Source organism: Procambarus clarkii, chromosome 63 (assembly GCF_040958095.1).
Source record: "Procambarus clarkii isolate CNS0578487 chromosome 63, FALCON_Pclarkii_2.0, whole genome shotgun sequence".
NCBI lineage: Eukaryota > Metazoa > Arthropoda > Malacostraca > Decapoda > Cambaridae > Procambarus > Procambarus clarkii.
The window spans coordinates 31,777,398-31,798,933 of record NC_091212.1 but is presented as its reverse complement, the minus strand read 5'-3'; the positions used below and the strand labels follow the sequence as shown (position 1 = coordinate 31,798,933).

At 46.8% G+C, this 21,536-nt stretch overlaps 1 protein-coding gene across 3 annotated transcripts in view; it reads left to right on the top strand.

Annotated features, from left to right (window-relative positions):
* LOC123769568 (uncharacterized) overlaps nucleotides 1–21,536 on the top strand; it is a 270,062-nt gene that overhangs the window by 11,885 nt on the left and 236,641 nt on the right. The gene's annotated exons all lie outside the window — the stretch shown is intronic.

The following is a 21,536-nucleotide window of genomic DNA, read 5'->3' as shown; positions in this document are numbered from 1 at the left end:
AGATAATTACCTAATTATTTCAATGTCACTGACTGATTTTTCGTAGTTTTTTTGCTGTAATATTATTCAAAAGTGTGTAGTGCGATATACTGCATTTATATAATAAGACGAGTGAATCATCGCTGCACTCAAAAATATGGTGTGCATATTGTTGATTCAATTATGTTCATCAAACAGTGAACAAATACTTTGTCGGTTATTACACTATATACACAGGTTATATATAAGTATTTGTATGTTTTGTTCACCATAACGAACCACTAAGTTGCTATTATGAGTCAAAAAGTAACGAGGAGTGACCGCCACACACCAGCCAGTCACTTATTTATTTATTATTTATTTATTTATGCATATACAAGAATGTACATAAGGAATGTGAGGATACATAATATGGTAATTACAGTCTTGTAAAGCCACTAGCACGCACAGCGTTTCGGGCAGGTCCTTAATCTAAGAAAATTTTAAGGAGGTAAACACTTGCAAAATTTATAGACAAAAAATGATAACAGTTACATGGAATGAAAAAAAGAAGATAAGAGAAAATTGTAGGTACAGTATATTAAAGCACATAGGTAGCTAAGATTGATTGCAATGACAGCTTGAATGGTAGTTGACAAAAATTATTAGGCACAATACAGCAGAAACAATATAAGATTGATTGCAATGACAGCTTGAATGGTAGTTGACAAAAATTAGTAGTCACAATACAGCATATGGCTAGCACATAAAAGAAGACAGCAATGAACACAATGATAAGGTTGTTTGATACTACATAAAAATTAGGAGATTGGGTAACACTATGTACAGAGCAAATTTAAAGCTCAGTGTAGGAAACTAAGAAGATGAAATTAGGTACTTTTTGGTTTTACTTTTAAATAAGGCAAAAGTTTTACAGTTTTCCAATTCACTAGGGAGTGAGTTCCATAGTCTAGGTCCCTTAATTTGCATAGTGTGTTTACACAGATTAAGTTTGACCCTGGGGATATCAAAGAGATATTTATTTCTGGTGTGGTGATAATGGGTCCTATTACATCTGTCCAGGGAGAGTTTCAGAGCATGGTTTGCATTTAAGAACAGGGTTTTGTAAATGTAGTTGACACAAGAGAATGTGTGGAGGGAGTTAATATTTAGCAAGTTTAGGGATTTAAACAAGGGAGCTGAGTGTTGTCTGAAAGCAGAGTTAGTTATTATTCTGATAGCAGATTTTTGCTGTGTGATGATAGGCTTAAGGTGGTTTGCAGTGGTAGACCCCCATGCACAGATACCATAATTAAGATAGGGGTAGATTAGTGCATAATATAGTGAGAGGAGAGCAGAGTTAGGAACATAATATCTGATTATGACCACTCACTCCCTCAACACCTCACTCGCCCACATTCTCCTCCCACAATACTGTTTTTGCTTTTATTCACTATATACAGACGCTATATATAAGTATCTACATTTGTGTTCACCATAACGAACCACTAAGTTGGTATGCTGAGTGGCAGTGGCAGCCCGCCACTGGCTGCCCCTCCCTCCCTCACCTCACCTGACTTGCCACCATTCTGCTCCCACCATACTGTTTTTGCTTTTATATACAGATGTTATATATAAGTATTTACATGTTTTGTTCACCATAACTGTACATCTAAGCTTGTATGGTGAGTAAAGGCACAAAGACATAGCTACTCACACAGCTGGTGGCGGCCGCTCTCAAGGCCAGACGCACTAATATTTCTCCACCAACAATACTATTTGTGGTGTTATTACGCTATATACACACATTATATATAAGTATCTACCTGTTTTATTCACCATACTTGTACAAGTAAACTGGTATGGTGCCCAAAGACCATAGTGGTCACCAGTAAACAACATAATAAGTCATGCAGACGACGCCACCTCTCACCAAAATGGCGGCTCCCAACCTACTCCTATTGCTGTTTATACCCTCTATACACACGTTATATATAAGTATCTACATTTGTGTTCACCATAGCGAACCACTAAGCTGGTATGGTGAGTGCAGTCAATAAAAGGTGGCCACACACAGTCAGAAGACAATGCCACCACCCTCCCTCCCACAGCATTACTCCTCCCAACATGGAGCACAGCGCTAAATATCACCACAATCCTGCTTTTATCAGAACTCTGGTTAGTTTTGTCACAGTCAGGGGTCTTCTGTAATAATATCATCGCTACATAATAGCATGAACAAGTATATTATGGCATTTTTAGGCGATGCTGTGGTCACAAGATGAACAGCAGTGCTGTGAGCTCATGCTGCGTGCGTCAGGCTTGGTAACTCGCTCAATACTGAGGCCCTTAACACCCGGGAATTTGGCCCACGATTTAAAAAAAAAATTGCGTCTGTTTACAAGAGCCCTGATGAAGCTTCTAACATGGATGAAAAATTTTCTGACTGATAGAAAAATAAGGGCAGTAATCAGAGGCAATGTATCGGACTGGAGAAATGTCACAAGTAATAATAATAATAATAATAATTTTTATTTAGGTAAAGGTACATACATAAAGATATTTTACAAAGTTTGTTGGCTTTATAGATAGAGCTAGTACATACAATGCCTAAAGCCACTATTACGCAAAGCGTTTCGGGCAGTGGAGTACCGCAGGGTACTCCACGTTTTACGTTCTTGCACCAGTGATGTTTATTGTCTACATAATTGATCTACCAGTTGGTATACAGAATTATATGAACATGTTTGCTGATGATGCTAAGATACTAGAAAGGATAAGAAACTTAGATGATTGTCATGCCCTTCAAGATGACCTGGACAAAATAAGTATATGGAGTACCACTTGGCAAATGGAATTTAATGTTAATAAATGCCATGGTATAGAATGTGGAATAGGAGAACATAGACCCCACACAACCTATATATTATGGGAGAAATCTTTAAAGAATTCTGATAAAGAAAGAGATCTAGGGGTGGTTCTAGATAGAAAACTATCACTTGAGGATCACATAAAGAATATTGTGCGAGGAACCTATGCCACGCTTTCTAACTTTAGAATTGCTTTTAAATACATGGATGGCGATATACTAAAGAAATTGTTCATGACTTTTGTTAGGCCAAAGCTAGAATATGCAGCGGTTGTGTGGTGCCCATATCTTAAGAAGCACATCAACAAACTGGAAAAGGTGCAAAGACATGCTACTAAGTGGCTCCCAGAACTGAAAGGCAAGAGCTACGAGGAGAGGTTAGAGGCATTAAATATGCCAAAACTAGAAGACCGAAGAAAAAGAGGTGATATGATCACTACATACAAAATAGTAACAGGAATTGATAAAATCGATAGGGAAGATTTCCTAAGACCTGAAACTTTAAGAAAAAGAGGTCATAGATTTAAACTAGCTAAACACAGATGCCAAAGAAATATAAGAAAATTCACTTTCGCAAACAGAGTGGTAGACGGTTGGAACAAGTTAGGTGAGAAGATGGTGGAGGCCAAGACTGTCAGTAGTTTCAAAGCGTTATATGACAGAGTGCTGGGAAGACGGAACACCATGAGCTTAGCTCTCATCCTGTAACTACACTTAGGTAATTACTTAGCATGAGCACAGCCGTACCCAGCACGAGCACAACCGTACCCAGCACGAGCACAGCCGTACCCAGCACGAGCACGGCCGTACCCAGCACGAGCACGGCCGTACCCAGCACGAGCACGGCCGTACCCAGAACAAGCACGGCCGTACCCAGCACGAGCACGGCCGTACCCAGCACGAGCACGGCCGTACCCAGCACGAGCACGGCCGTACCCAGCACGAGCACGGCCGTACCCAGCACGAGCACGGCCGTACCCAGCACGAGCACGGCCGTACCCAGCACGAGCACGGCCGTACCCAGCACGAGCACGGCCGTACCCAGCACGAGCACGGCCGTACCCAGCACGAGCACGGCCGTACCCAGCACGAGCACGGCCGTACCCAGCACGAGCACGGCCGTACCCAGCACGAGCACGGCCGTACCCAGCACGAGCACGGCCGTACCCAGCACGAGCACGGCCGTACCCAGCACGAGCACGGCCGTACCCAGCACGAGCACGGCCGTACCCAGCACGAGCACGGCCGTACCCAGAACGAGCACGGCCGTACCCAGCACGAGCACGGCCGTACCCAGCACGAGCACGGCCGTACCCAGCACGAGCACGGCCGTACCCAGCACGAGCACGGCCGTACCCAGCACGAGCACGGCCGTACCCAGCACGAGCACGGCCGTACCCAGCACGAGCACGGCCGTACCCAGCACGAGCACGGCCGTACCCAGCACGAGCACAGCAGTACCCAGCACCGGTACAACAGCCGTACCCAGCACCAGCTCAGAAGTAGCTGAAGCAAACACAGCAGCAGCAAGCACCAGCAAAGCTGATGCAAATGTCTAAGAACATCGTGTGTGTAGTGTACAGCTAGAATAAGTGTTAAATTTAAGTGCATAGTGTTAGTGTTCAAATCAAGGTTACAGTACAGTAATTTTAGTGTAAAATGGTTTTCATAAACTGTATTGTAGTACTCAACATACAGCAGAACTACTTATCAATACAGTGCTAACGGCATAATACAGTACAGTACGTATTTACTGCACAGCATTCATGACTCCATAAGAATTCAAGATGGAGATAACTCCAACAATAAGGTAAATAACAACTGTAACACAGTATTTTTTTAGTAAAGTAGTAATATATAGGTACAGTATATAATATGATAATGTATTTTTATTGTTTACAAGAAAAAAAAAGACACTTGACGCAAACGCCTCTTGAAGGTCACCTCTTGCAACGAATCCAACGCTCCAACGCACTGGGGTTGGTCCCATATAGTACGTTGATTCGAGGTTGTACTGTATATTGAAGCACATTGATAGCTTTGATTGATAGCATTGATAGCTTGATTGATAATTTGACAAAGATTAGTAGGCACAATAAAGCATATTGATAGCACATACAAGATGACAGCAATGATCGCAATGGTAAAGTTGTCTAGTGCCCTCGAGAAGTGGAGATATTTGAGGTGTATATATATATCTCGAAGTCTCTACTTCTTTTGAAGGGTCTGATGGTGTAGTGGGTTAAGGCGTACTAGTTATGGCAGCTACTGGAAGGTAGTTGTGCTTTCTGGGTTCGAGGCCCACTGGTGGGTGTTGTCCAAAGATTGTTAATCTTCACTTGTGGTTTATGCAAGTATAGGCTTATAGCATGGACACGAGTTCTCTCACATTAACAGTGGCTTGATGAAAAGCGCATAGTAACCTCTCACTTGTCTAGTGCCCTCGAGAAGTGGAGATATTTGAGGTGTATATATATATCTCGAAGTCTCTACTTCTTTTGAAGGGTCTGATGGTGTAGTGGGTTAAGGTGTACTAGTTATGGCAGCTACTGGAAGGTAGTTGTGCTTTCTGGGTTCGAGGCCCACTGGTGGGTGTTGTCCAAAGATTGTTAATCTTCACTTGTGGTTTATGCAAGTATAGGCATGTATATATATATATATATATATATATATGTCGTACCTAGTAGCCAGAACGCACTTCTCAGCCTACTATGCAAGGCCCAATTTGCCTAATAAGCCAACTTTTCATGAATTAATTGTTTTTCGACTACCTAACCTACCTAACCTAACCGAACTTTTTCGGCTACCTAACCGAACCTAACCTATAAAGATAGGTTAGGTTAGGTTAGGTAGGGTTGGTTAGGTTCGGTTATATATCTACGTTAATTTTAACTCCAATAAAAAAGAATTGACCTCATACATAATGAAATGGGTAGCTTTTTCATTTCATAAGAAAAAAATTAGAGAAAATATATTATTTCAGGAAAACTTGGCTTATTAGGCAAATCGGGCCTTGCATTGTAGGCCGAAAAGTGCGTTCTGGCTACTAGGTACGACACACACACACACACACACACACACACACACACACACACACACACACACACACACACACACACACACACACACACACACACACACACACACACACACACACACACACACACACACACACACACACACACACACACACACACACACACACACACACACACACACACACACACACACACACACACACACACACACACACACACACACACACACACACACACACACACACACACACACACACACACACACACACACACACACACACACACACACACACACACACACACACACACACACACACACACACACACACACACACACACACACACACACACACACACACACACACACACACACACACACACACACACACACACACACACACACACACACACACACACACACACACACACACACACACACACACACACACACACACACACACACACACACACACACACACACACACACACACACACACACACACACACACACACACACACACACACACACACACACACACACACACACACACACACACACACACACACACACACACACACACACACACACACACACACACACACACACACACACACACACACACACACACACACACACACACACACACACACACACACACACACACACACACACACACACACACACACACACACACACACACACACACACACACACACACACACACACACACACACACACATAATATATATATATATATTATTTTATTTAATTATTTTATTTATTTATTTTATTTATTTATTTTATTTATTTATTTTATTTATTTTGGGTATTAACACTTTCGCGCTATCTGGACGCGCCGGCGCGTTCGGTTTCGTCTAACGCAAACGCATAGTGGACATAAAGTTATGTCAACTTTTAAAATATTTGTATAAAATTCAATTTTTATCCGATTTACTTTGGGTTTGTTTCAAACTGCGCGCTATGAGGCTCTCTTTCTCACCACTATGCTGCATGGTACAATAAGTTCATGAAAGGTGTGGATAACTTCGATCAAATGGTATTTTGTCCCAAACGGGTTGCAGGTGGGTGACTTTAGCCGTTTATACTGGTAATTCTTCCCCCATATCATGTATTATATGCATATGTCTGTTTAGGGAATTTTATTCCGATCAATATACAACCAAAAATAACTGTGTGCAACAAGTATAATCTTGACAAACATAACAAAAGTAAAAATATTTCGTGTGTGTTTGACGCTCACTGATATGTTCCAGCATTGTTTTATATTTGTCGCTATTCTAACTTACGCTTTGTTGATATTTTTTACCTATGGGCACATAGAACATTCTATTGCGAACACATTGACATAAAAATGAATGACGTACATAGAAAATTAATGTCATGAGAGTGAAATAAGTATAAACTTTCAAAGCGCCGTGCGTCGTCCCGTCACCGATACCGGGTAACAATTTCACCACTTCCCACACTCTTGCGGGCGGGCTGCATCATTATTCTACGCTTATATTCATATCACCGTGTTGGGAATTTCATTGCGAGTCCATTGATACCAAAATTAACGCTGTAGAACAAGTGTGGAGGTGATTACAATCCCAAGAGTAAAAACATTTTGTTGCTGATGGGCGCTCACGGCGAGTCATCTACGTAGTTATTTATTTGGTGCTGGTATCCCTATATGTTTCGTGACTTATTTTACTAATGTTCTTCTAGAGAATTTTATTGCGAACACGTTGGTACCAAAATGAAATACGTAGCATGAGAACTAAGGTCAGAAGAGTAAAAAGAGTATACACATTTTTGTTTTTACGCTTAAGCGATAAAAACGCAGCGCGCACATTCGGTTGGCTGAGTGACCTTTGCGGAGAGCGCGAAAGTGTTAAGTAGCACTAGATACAGTATGAGTTTAAAACACTAGGTAAGAAACTATGAAGATGAAATTAGGTACTCTCTGGGGAAGGCCGCTATGGCTCCCTGAAGCTATCCAGGCTGATATGGATATCCGTAACTTTGGCATCAGTCGATGTGGGTGAAGTTCTAGGCTTACCGGGGACCACGAGCCAGAACCTGGTCCCCCTCAGAGAGGCATGAGGAGCAATGGCCTATAGAAATGCACTTGTGATATTGGAGCATTCTGTATTTGCCATCAACCGGGGCAGGCACCCAGAAAGGTAACCGCCCCAAAACAAACCCCTATTCTGTTTAAAAATTATGAAAATAGACAAACAAGTGGACAGAACCCTCCAATTGAAAACGAGCAAACAAGCATGACGTCACACGAGCCATGCCGCATGTCTGTGCAGCTTCCCCCTTCCCGGGATGGGGAATGGGGAGTTCCAGAACCATGCGCTGGCAATCCACCCTGCAATTCTTCGGCTGATGGGATACAGCTAGGTCGTTGTGGCTCCAGCTCCGGACTCTTGTTGTACTGTCTTCTGTTTCAGTACTGCTCTTACGGTGGTGTGCGAGCTGGGAGTAATATTCACAGGTACTTGGACTGCATGTGCTTAGGGTCACCTTCCTTGAGTGCCCTGTAAGTACTGCCCTAGAGGCTTGGGGTTCCCTTTCACAAGTCATCTTGGGTCTACCTCTGTTGGTGTTTTGCTGCTTAGCAATTGACCGCCCCGAGTGTTTTGGGGGGGTTTCCTACCAGGTTTGTCTTGGAGCAAATGTTAGTTTTTGTACTGGTAGGGGTGCGGGGTACTGCGTAGCTAGTTTTCACATATAACAGGGCCAGCTCTGTTTCCTCTGGGTACGCTGTCCTCTTGCGAGGTTTTTATTTTATTTTTGTTTTTGCCTGGTGGTGGGGGGGGGGTGTTGCCTTAGGGTTCCTTCCCCTTTATACTAGGTTTTACTTCTGTTTGTTGATATCCCCTGCTTCGCCCTCGTGAGTGGATACGTCCCGGGGGTTGAGCATTAGCAGTGTTGATTGGTAGCTTAGGTGCCAGTTAGCTGTACCCTGCCTGGGATTACCCTTAGCAGACCCAGTCTAGGAGTCATGGAAAATGCTGCGGGGACACTCGGGGTCCAATGGATGAAACCCTTGAGTACTCTCTCGCTTTTTGCAAGTTTGAGGGTTGCTCTATCCCCTTGTCTCAGGGCGACGCTCATACAAGAGTTACATTCTTGTACAGCCACTAGTACGCGTAGCGTTTCGGGCAAGTCCTTAATCCTATGGTCCCTGGAATACGATCCCCTGCCGCGAAGAATCGTTTTTTCATCCAAGTACACATTTTACTGTTGCGTTAAACAGAGGCTACAGTTAAGGAATTGCGCCCAGTAAATCCTCCCCGGCCAGGATACGAACCCATGACATAGCGCTCGCGGAACGCCAGGCGAGTGTCTTACCACTACACCATGGAGACTGCCGTGGTGTCTCATTGTTTTTGCCTCCATCATGCTGCCTGTTGGGTCGGTGACACATTCGACCCGGAGTCCCGCGAGCTTTGTTGGTTATTTCTGTTTCAGTTCACCCAATCTGATGATTTGGGTGCAGGCAGCTCGCGCATTGCAGGATAGGTTTAGGTTTGTTGATTCCCGGATTCCCAGAGGCTGCCCCGTTTTGTTTATAAGGACCCGGACTTGGGGGTGTTGGTCGCTTCAGCCTTGGTTCCGTGCGCCCCCTTGTTCTTCCCCTGCTGTGGTTCATTCAGTTCCCCCCCCCCCTCCCCCAAGTTTGTTGGTAGACTTGGGTGCTGGTTAGCACCCCACCTGGGCTTAGCCAAATTTAAATTCAAAATAAAAATTTTTATTCAGGAAAAGTACATACATAGATGATTTACAAACATAATGTTGGATTTATAGATAGAGCTAGAACATACAATACCTAAAGCCACTAATACGCATAGCATTTCAGGCAAGGTGTGGGGGGGGGGGGGGGAACCAGCATTGAATGTAATGAAAGGCCATTTTCTGGGTGAGCCCCGGAGGCTCCCTGGAGCTTATCGGGCTAATGTATGTTTTATTAGACCGGACATTAGCTAAGGAGTTCAGACCTACCAGGGACCAGCGCCAGAACCTGGCCCCTTCAGAGAGGTTTCAGGGAGCAATGGCCCTGGAAAACCCCCTTCTGGTTGGGGTTTTCCTTATCTGCCATCGACCGGGGTTAGGCACCCAGAAAGGTAGGCATAACAAAACAAACCCCACGTGGTAAAAAACTAAACCAAAAAACCAAGCAGAGGTAGAAACTCCCTATAGTCCCAAGGAAACAAGCAAACATCACACTTTACTGCTGAGCCGATCGTCCGCGCAGCCCTCCCCGCCCCGAGAGAGGGAGGGGGGAGCCCCGGACCTACCGCGTCGGCTGCCTAGCTTCCGTTTGGAAGCTAAGCTTCAACTAACACAAAAAAAACGCCAACCTGTGGGAGGGAGGGAGCCTCCGGGGCTCACCCAGAAAATGGCGTTTCATTACATTCAATGCTGGTTTTCTGTGGGGAGCCCCTATGGCTCCCTGGAGCTTCATACCCAAAGAGAAGGAAAAGAAAGGGCTAACCCGGGAAGCGGCCGCCACAAACTCCGCAACGCGAAGCCGAGACAACAGACAACAGGCTGCAACCTGCAACCCAAGGCAACAAGAAAGCACAGGAGCAGACGCGCATAAAGAATGGGCGGTCAAGAACCTGTGCGACCCTCAAATCCCTGAGCCTGAAATGAGCCCTAGACGTCACCAACACGGCAACAAAAGCTGCAAACGTCCGAACAGCATGGGCTTAAGGACAGACTGCAGGCTGGAAGACTGAAAAACTCTGCGGACGACCTGGGAGACTTAAGCCCTGAAACAGGGAACAAGGGGAACTGGATCAACCCAAAGCGCATCCCCAGACACGATACGCAGGTAACGGCAAAAAGCGCAACCAGACAACACAGGACGCACCCCCGGCCAAACCAATCAAGCATCAATAACCCAAGAACCCCTCCGGAAAACAGCCGTCTCGACCGTCGCCAGGACGGAGAAAGGCTGCAAACGTACAAACCTACCACCAGTACCAATGTGAAGAAGATAAGAAGGCACCCTGATCAAGGACCAGGAGGGCTCAGGCAACGCATGAGCAGGCCAAAGGTGAAACAAAACACGAGAAAGCGTACGAAACGGGGCAGATGTGACGTCCATCCCGAACGCAAGCCTTGGCTTGCGTTCAAGCATTGGCTCCGCCAATGCCGCACAAAACGAGGCAACAGTAAGAACCATCAAATAACTGTAGTCCTGAAAACCCAAGAAAGGACAAGACAACCCAATGCGAAAGAGAAGACAACCTACAAAGAGCAAGAAAAAGTGCATAGGAACACCAGGAACGTCATACTGTCGCCAAGGCGAAGCTCGCAGGTGGGACACTGTCAACAAAGCTACCTGATCACCACAGAGATGGTGATACCTGCGTCAAATTACTAGATGTGAAGAGCTGAGGAGAAGACCGAAGCAGTCACGTGCAGGGCTGATCCGACCTGCCGAAAGAGGCGGAGCCACGGGAAAACATCCAGGGTTCGGACATCTATCAAGCAGCGTCTGAAAATAAAACTGGGCCGGCCACCAAGGAACCATAAGGACTACTCTCGTGGGATTGGGCTCCAACCGAACCAGAACCCGAAGCAACAGCTGGACCGGGAGAAGAGGAACTGGTACCCCCACCTCGACCAGTCCTGCCGAAAAGCATCCACCACGAACGCCTCGCAGGCGAGTAAGGACGCCACATAAAATGGGCGAAGCCTAGACCACGCCAACTCGAAGACGTCCATGGCCAGGAGTCCATACGTCCGGCAGAGCCAATGAAACAAGTCGGCGACGACTGGCCACTCCACGAACAGAAGAATTAACCGAGACAGCTGTCCGCCAGGACGCAGGACACACCCCGGACATGAATCTCACGGTTAGCCAAACCCCGAGAGTCTAGCAAACGAACCACTCTAAGGAACCAACTCCAAAGGTCAACACCTAAGAGAAACCCTGTGGTTCTGGCAAAGAACCATCAGAGAACAGTCCGAATGGAGCTGAAAGGTAGAGCACCGAGTGACCCAAACCCTCCGAACCGCAAACCAAACAGCCACGAACTCCCGAACCGTGCTGTGAGCCCGACTGACGGACAGACCCCACCATCCCCGGCCGACCTGGTGAGCACTGGTCACAAAGCCCCAGCCGAGAGATGACCCATCCATGAACACATCGAGCGAAGGCTCCAGGAGGTGCCAAGGCACTGAACCCCGAAAACCCCAAAGAGGAAGCTGGTGACGCAGCACCAACACAAGATCCTCGCAGGAACGAACCCAACGATTGCAAGAGAGGCGGAAGGGGAGTCTCCGAAGGAACCAGACAGACGCCGAAGCCAAACCCGACCCCGTTGGTAGGCCAGCACATCAAAGATCAGACTCCTGCACAACTGCTCGAGCAACCGCTGAGCAACCCGGGACCCCCTCATGAACAGCCATATGCACATTGTATGCATATACACATGTGCACACACACACACACGTGAAAAGAAAATTACAAGCCGCCGACCAGTGGGCAGAGAGCACCACGACGGCCAGGCGAAGAAGGCACAAAACTGCATCAAAAGGCCCACCTCGACAACAAAACCTCAAAGTCCCAGCACGGCCACTACATGTGCCAAGATCCAAAAAGATCAGTTTGCAAGCCAGGAAGACCCCGGAACTCCTAAAGGCAGAACCGGGTCACACACGAGGAAACAAAGCTCCCTGAACCCACGAAGGGGGCCCTAGAGAAAGAATCCTCCGGAACGAAGCCAAAGAACTCAAAGGAACCTGGAATCGAACCTGGGGGAGCCCAAACCACCACATTTGCCGTTGGAGATACACCACAGAAAGTCCAAGCACAGCCCTCCAACAGAACCCCCAGGGAAACGGTCAAAACAGACCGAAAACCGAGGGACAAGGTGTGGGAGCAAGCATAACAGCCAGGGACACTGAGCCCAAACCAAAGGGGCCAGACCCAAAACAGACAAAATGGAAAACCCGGTGTAAAATCAACACTCAAACGTTCCCAGAGGAACAGGAAACGGGCAGAAAACACCAGAAACGCAAAGAAACGACAATAGGAGAATAAAACTCCCTGAAAAAAGGTTTAAAACTCACCCAAGACGCTCACTCGCACACCCAGGTGCATGTAAACAAACAGCAATGCTGCCTTGGTGGCCACGCCGGGAAACCAGGAGAAGAAAATGGCCACCAGAACAGAGGTCTGTGACCAACGCAAAAGATATGAAAACACGCCAGCAAAAGTGGGAAGCAAGCAGACTGGTTAGGCGAAAAACTCCGCCCAAAAGCAGAAAACCCAGGCAGGGGCAAACCGCCCCAGAACTGCTAGCAGGCATCCCCCACAGCCCCGGGAACCAGCAACAGAGGTCCCGGGGCAGAGCCGTCCTCCAAGCCTCCCGCCCTTAAAGAAAAGTAAGAGTCCATGGGAAAGACAGCAAGAAAGGGCCGCTGGTAAGACCCAGAAGCCTTGGCAGGGGGAACAGGCTCGAAAACCTCCGTCCCCAACCCGAACTGGGCAGCCCCCGAAACCCCCCCCCCCCCCCCCCCCCCCCCCCGAGTCTCAGCCCCAACTAAACCCCGCTCCGACCCCGAAACCCGCAGATGGTTCAGAGCCGGGAACAGGTAGGGAAAGGGGCGAACAGCACCTAACCAAAACGGGGCGGCCCCGGGGCATCCAAGTGGGAAATCAACCTAGCGTGTTGCAGCAACCTAACCTAGCTTGCAACACGGATGCCGCCTGTACTCTGAACAGTAATAACATCAGGAGATATTATAGTCTGTGGGTTGGTGGTGTTGTCGTCGTCGTCGTTGATCCTTCTCTACGGACAACCCAACCCACAACTCGGTAGAGTGTTTATACTTTACCAGGAGATCACCCTGGGCGCTTCTGGCTCTTGGAGAGGGGCTCAACGTCACACGTTTAGGGGATGCGGCTCCAACACTTAGCCTCGTTGTCACGTGCACACACCCACTCGAGCCGCTGTGACTCCCCACTCTCTCCTTAGGTGATATGATCTCCTCAATCCCCCTTTGACTTATTAGTATTGCTTTCTACCCTGTCCACAGCAGTGGTTCTTGGTTCTTTCTCTCTCTCTCTCCTTCTGTATTATTTCATGGGAAGCCTCACTAGGACAAGGGCAAACACCAGCAAATTGGAATACATTTACTGGACAAAGCACATACACAATACATACACACATATAATAATAATGAATCCTATACTCTATACTATTACAATCAGGTTGCACTCCAACGCCATCAGAACTCTATCATCAGCTTATCAAGTGGTATCCTATCTCCTGGTTCACCACCTGATACTATCAACCACCTCAAGTTGATCAAGTCTACATACACTGTTGCACCATCAGCAAGAGAATATATATATGTATCTATAAATGTGTACAAAGAAAATCAGCATTTGAATGCAATAACATATATCAGTATAAATGTTTAATGATACACAACAATGATCAATCGATCACTCTATCAGTCCTAGAACGCATACGTCTATAGGTAATCTAGCTTACGACTGTAACTCTAAACTTCAGTGTAAAACACTCCTTGACATAAGAATGCAAACAGTCACTCACCTCTCACTGCGTCTTGCACGCTAATGACAACCAAACTCTATCAACTCCCTATAAGTAATCCACCAGAACTTCCCTTCCACCTCTGGAAGTTCACTACCCTAATATCCTTAGGTTCTTCCGGGCTTCACTACCAGGATCCTCTGCAGCTCCTCCAGGCTGCTATCATGAAGTTTCCTTGAGCAACTACGGTGCTTCACCCTTCTGCTAGGGTCCTCCACAGCTCTCTTGGCTGCTGCACCATGAAGTTCCCTCGAGCAACTATGGTGCTTCACCACCTCTACAGAAGCATGTGACACTCCTCTTCACTGCTTCTCCTCACAGCTCGAGGTCCTCTGCTCCACTACCTTGGAGTCTCATCAACTACTTCATCTGTGCTGGCTTCGAAGTTCTCAGCAACTTCTTCCCCAAAGACAAACCTGCAACCCATCGACACTCCAATAAAATTGTTTCCCCTTTAACACATAAACAAATAATCACACAATATGTTTGCCTCAAACCTCTATCTGTCCTCTACATACAGTGAGAGTGGACTCCCCCGTTTTGGGCGGGTCCATACTCCACCTCGCCCAGCGGCGGTCCTCACTCACGCTGGGAGGGTCCTTCGCCGTCAGGAGCCGGGCTCCCTCAGTTGCCTGCCAGCGCTCAGAGGGGACGGACGTCGCTCCGTGTTCCTCCCTCTCCACTCTCTTATTTCAGGCTTTCTGCCGTATTAAAACATGTCTAACTTATCAATAAACATTGCTACTGTCGCTGGGCACACGACCAACTACAAGCAATCACTATGAACTGGCGTATATCGTGCTTACCACAGATTGTCTGGTCGAGGGCGCTCTTTCCTCTGACGAAGTTGGTCAGGACGCTGCCACGGCCCACGATAATGCCTCTGGGCGATTTAATAAACACTTCTCATCGCCTGGGACTTGAGACCACACGTCCCCAGCTCGATTCCACAGCTGGTACGCCTGCACACTTCTCTTCTCTTCGAGATATATCACTAGGGGTTCCCTTCTGACGGGAGCTCAACGGAGCGCGGCTTTCCCCTGCGATGTCTGGCACTCAAGCGAGGTCAAAGCCCCTCCAGAAGCGAGCCTCACGCCTCCAGCAAAATGTCCACATCTCCTAACCAGTCATTTATCTGTTTTCTTCTTCATTGCCCATAATCTTAAATTGTTACATATATCCAAGCAACTATTTTACATATGTGTTATCACCTCAATATTTGCTAGACCTTCTAATCAGGTCAGGCTTGATGAATAACTCTCAAGGAGGGAGACTCGTTTCTCCTGCAGGCTGAGATCATAACAGAGAGTACTGGAGAACAAGCAGAGAATCTCTCTTGCAAGATTCCGGGTCAAGGTGTCGGTGACCCAACAGGCAACATGACGGAGGTAAAAGTGGCGACTGTCACCCGGAGGCAAGGGCACAGCAACCAACGATCCCATACAAGACGGGTTGGAACCCGGAAGACACATTCAATGGTCCACCGAGCCCAGACAGGGGTTTTCAGGTCCCGTAGGCTGACTGCTATGAGAAGCCCGGGCAAGGTGTTGCTAACCGGTTAAAAAAAACAAAATTAACAAGAGGGTAGAGGATAGCACTGAAAACCCCTGCGACGTGTACTATCACGGGGGCCTAGCAGAGGGCCACCAAACACTACCAGTGGAACTATAGCCACACTAGGCAGACCCCCACCAGGCAAAGGAAAATAATAACATAAGAAAAAACCCGCAAAAGTACACCGTCTTCAGAGGCAACAGTAACCGGTCGCCGCTTAGGTGGCAGGTCGTGCAACACCTTAATGCCCTAACCAGCACAATACCAGTCCCTACCCAGGGCCAAACAAGGGCCCTAAGCCCCAGCTGGCCCCAAGGGCGAGGCAAATGCCGAGCAGCAAGAACCTCAACGGGAATGGTTCCCGAACGCCCCAGGGAAGATAACCCTGTCACGCAGAGTCGGTACTCATAGGGTGCTTAGGAAGGAAGTCCCTAAGCGGATGCAGCCTCGGCACTGATGAGGTACTCCTGGCCACCGCACAACACAACACATGGTAGTGAACACCACACAAGGCAAATACCGCCTAGGAAACTATGGCCAGAGAAGCGTCTATCCCGGATGACATTAGCTTACGAACTGAAGCTAGCCGGCGCGGTAGGTCCGGGGCTCCCCCCCTTCTCTTCTCGGGGCGGGGAGGGCTGCACAGACGATCGGCGCGACAATAAAGTGTGATGTTTGCTTGTTTCCTTGGAAATGTAGGGAGTTTCTACCTCTTCGTGTTTTTGTTTTAGTTTTTTACCATGTGGGGTTTGTTTTGTTATGCCAACCTTTCTGGGTGTCTAACCCCGGTCGATGGCAGATAAGGAAATCCCCAACCTCAAGAGGGTTTTCCAGGGCCTTTGCTCCCTGAAACCTCTCTGAAGGGGCCAGGTTCTGGCACTGGTCCCTGGTAGGTCTGAACTCCTTAGCTAATGTCCCGGTCTAATATAACATACATTAGCCCGATAAGCTCCAGGGAGTCGTAGGGGCTCCCCACAGAAAAACACTTACACTAAAACTTAATAGTAATTGGGATTAGGTATAAATTGTGTTGAAAAAAGGAATACAAATAAAAAAGGGGGATCATGGCAGAAATCATCAGTTGTACATATTAGAGCACAAACAGCATTGTTTAAAAATAGCAAGACAGGGGTTGACATTTAGGGGGTAAGGTAGGTTACATGGAGTTAATTAGGTAGTACTTGGTTTTACAATTAAACTGGTTGAGAGGTACAGCCTTTGACATGATTTGGGAGGTCATTCCATATTCTGGGTCCCTTGATTTGTAGAGCATTTCTAGCGCTATATTTCTAGTACCCCCTAGCGATACCAGTCTAGGGGGCCCCTGGGAATCCCCGCAAGGATGCACAGGGTCCAATGGATGTGACTCCTGGGTCTTCTCTCGCTTTGTGCAAGTTTGAGGGTTGTTCAGTCCCCTTGTCTCAGGGTGACTCAAAGTTTTTGCCTCCATCACGCTGCCTGTTGGAACGGTGACACCTTCAACCCAGAGTCCTGCGAGCACTGTTGCCTGTTTGTGACTCAGTTCACCCAATCTGATGATGACTTTATTTGGGTGCAGGTGGCTCAGGCATTGCATGCTTTGTATAGATTGCTGCAGCATTCTTGGTGGATTCCTTCTGCAGAAGCCCCCCGGCTGCCCCGTTTTTCTTATAGGGACCCGCATTTAGGGGTATTGGTCGCTTCGGCCTTGGTTCAGTTTGCACCCCCTCATTCTTCCTCCTGCTGTGGTTCATTCTCCCCCCCCCCCCCCTCCCTCCCTCCCCAGCTTCAGTCTCCTAGGTGTATGAGGGCATTGGGGTCAGGGCAGGGTTTAGAGGTTTCTGAGACTCAGGCGGTTTTGGGGGTTTTCCCTTCCGGTGTGGCTACGGAGGCATTTGAGTTCGTTCTCCAGGTGTAACTCCAGGGTCTGACCAGTGGGCCCATCCTCTTCCTGCTATTCCAGCCTCTACAAATACTCTACAAATCAAGGGACCCAGAATGTGAAATGACCTTCCTAATCATGTTAAAGACTGTACCTCTCTCAACCAGTTTAAGACAAAAACTAAGCACTACCCAATTAACTCTATGTAACCTACCTTCCCATAAATGTCAACCCATGTCTGCCATTTTAAACAATGCTGTTTGTCGACCAAATTGTATTTTTGCTGTTTTTCTGCCATGTTCTCCCCTTCTTTAATTTTATATTTTCTCAACACAATTTATACTTTAATCTCAGTTAGTATTAAGTTTTAGTCTTAGTGTTTTTCCTGCCTGAAACGCTTTACGTAATAGTGGCTTTAGGCATTGTATGTACTAGCTCTATCTATAAATCCAAAAATGTTTGTATCACACCTTTTATGTATGTACTGTACTTTACTTGAATAAACATTTGAATGTGTAAAAAAGGATTCAATAAGGAATGACTATGGAACATAAAACTTAGTAAAATTACTAAAATTACACTAAAAAAAAAGAGGTAGTTTACTTTGAGGTACACTCAGGTGTACTGAAAGTAATAGTTTACACTAGAGGACACAGGCAAAGCCAGGGTACAATGGAGCAAGTAAGTAAGTAATTATCAATAGAAGGCACCAAAAAGGGAAGGCTATTTTGCATCATCAAATGTGCGGGATAATCAGAGGGCGCTAAATATCACCAAGGATGCCAATACGAGAACAGAAACGCATAAGGCGAGCGTTATCAAAAGTATCTGAGTCGCCAAGAATTCTATCGAGGGACAAGCGACCGCGGGGGACGGTCGGAAAACAAGACACACGCTCGTCCTGGAAGTCAGGACATTCAACAAGAATATTTTCACGACCGTAAGAAGGACAATGCAATGTGGACAATAAGGAGCAGGGCGGCGCTCCATTAAGTGACCGTGAGTTAAATGTTGAATCTCGACAACCACCGGGTGGACCGGATTAAAGAACCTTAACGCCATGAGGGCACTACGAGAGTCAACTACCACCACAAAGGAGGATTGACACCGGGAAAGCAGGAGACGAAGAGCATAGAGAATAGCATAAAGTTCTGCTGTGAAGATGCTAGCCTCCGGAGGAAGGTGACATATAAGTGTGGTCAGGAAAACCACAGAGTAGCCCACACCGTCAGCAGACTTAGACCCATCGGTGAAGTTGGGAACGGAGTGGGAGTGAGAAGAAAAGTGCTCAAGGAAGAGGCGTTTCAGAACTGTAGGAGGGGTAAAAGCTTTAGTGATAAGGGTCAGAGAAGTACAAAATTTGGGAAGGGGGACCCTCCACGGGGGCAAGGATGGAACAATACGAGGAGAAACATTGGTAATATGAGCTGAAAGAGAATCTTGTGAGACAAACGGACAGAAAGAGGAAGGAGGTGAAGAGGAACAGTAACTACAGGAGGGGTAAAAGTCAAAGCACGATAGAGGTGAGAGTGAGGATGCTGGAAGGATCGCGCAAGATAGCAAAGACTGTAGCGATCACGGCGATCCTGGAGAGAGAAAGCCAGTGTCAGCGTACAAGCTGAGGGTAGGAGTTGAACGAAAAGCACCAGAGCTGAGGCGCAACGCAGTATGGTACAAAGAAGCAAGACAGCGAAGAGTAGAAAAAGAAGCAGAAGAGTAGGCAGGGCAACCATAATCGAGTTTAGACAGGACGAGAGAGGAATGCAGATCGAGGAGCGTGCGCCTATCCGCTCTCAAAGAAGTACCATGGGACCGTGGTACCGTGCCGTGGGACGAGGTGGTCACCACTGGGGGCTGGGGACTCGACCCTACCGCAGAGGAGGGAGGGGAGCTGAGGGGAGTAGTCAGGTTGTCGGGGCCCAATGCAGCAAGGGGCTACAGGGCCTGGTCTTCCAACACAGTCTGACTCGGGGGCTTGGTTGCCCACCCCATGAGCCTGAGAAAGTACAAGGGAAACATTATCAGCCATGAAAACGAGGGAAAACTTTCATTCACGAATGTGCCCCCACACCCACCATGGAGCCACAATTAGAGGCAGGACACCCAACAAGAAGCTAACGCTGATTTTGCCGAGGCCCCCCAGGGGTGCGTCGTGAGTATACGCCCCACAAACGCCACCTTAAGAACCGTGAGTCCGTCGAGAGCGGGTTCAGTGACGAAAGGAGGATTGACAATAAAAGGGTCCCCTCGCTCTAGACGTTGGGTACTACAGTTCTACGGGTGCAAGAGTATGCCTCCTCAAACACCCAGGCGTCAAAACAAAGAAGGTCGAAAGAATAATCGAAACAGGCAAAAGGTCGGCATGAAATGACAATTTGATAGGAGAAGAGGGAGGAGAACAATGAAACATGAGGAAAAGGAAAAGGGGTCTGGCAAAATTGGTAAGGGCAGCAGCAGGAGCATAAGGCTGCAAAAGGACAGAGGACTGACCCATGGAGCATCACACTCCTGCAGCTGTCCTCCAAGCCCCCTCACGGCGACAACGAGCCAGACAGTGAGGGGGACAATAGAGCAGCAACAATTTTAACTTGACCACTGCACTGCACAAAGTGCCTTTAGTTGCTATGTTTTTTTAATTAGGCTCTGTTTTAATGTTTTTAATGTTTTTATTACTCCTTTTTTTTTTTAATGGAAATAGTTGAGTTTAGAAATATTTTGACATTAACTTTATCTGAACATTTATAAAAACAACAAAAATATGACCTTGACAATTCCACTAAAAAGTTTTTACCGAAACCATATGCACAGTGCAATGGTGAGTATACCATTGCACTGGTTAATAAAATATGCACAGTGCAATGGTTAATAAAATTACTAAAGTTACTAAAGTTACACTATACAAAAATGAGGTAGATTGCTTTGAGTGTACTTTGATGAGGTAGATTACTTTCAGTGTACTCAGGTACACTGAAAGTAATAGTTTGCACTAGGAAACACAGGCGAAGCCAGGCCACAATAGAGCAAGGGAGTATGCAGAGGCTAGGCAACCTAGGTAACAATGAAACCTAGGTTACCTAGCCTGCACTTAGTGACAAGGGGGTTAATTAAGATAAGGCACTGATAGGGTTAGTCAGGTCAGACACACCACATTGGTTGAGGAATGTGTTGAGGTTATCCTCATTTAAAATTATAAACATTTTACCTGCAAAATTTTTCCTCACTCTTATCATGCCATCTCTAGCAAAGCACTTATTGATTCCGGATTTGTCGTAGGCGGTAGAGGAGTTCCTGTCTTTTTCTGGTCAAGCACTCATTTATGTAAATTCCCTTTTCAGGGAATACAGCTGCCTTGACAAGATCAGATTTTAGGGACTGGGTAGCTAGTTTGAGGCAAATTTTTCTTTGGTTTGGTCCTGCTGGATTCTTTTTGCCTTCTCTGTAGGCAGCAGTTATGTCTGTTTTCTTGACCTCAACATGCAGTTGGTCTTTATGATAGCATGTACAATGTGATAACACTTCTCACCTTTGCTTTCTACAGGGATGGCTGAAGATGACATAACAGAGTCCAGCAACTTTTCCTGGTCTTGTTCATCCTGGGAGACGGATTGTTGGGTGGTTAGAGTACTGATACATGCATTCACTTTGTTAAGATCTTCCTCTTGTT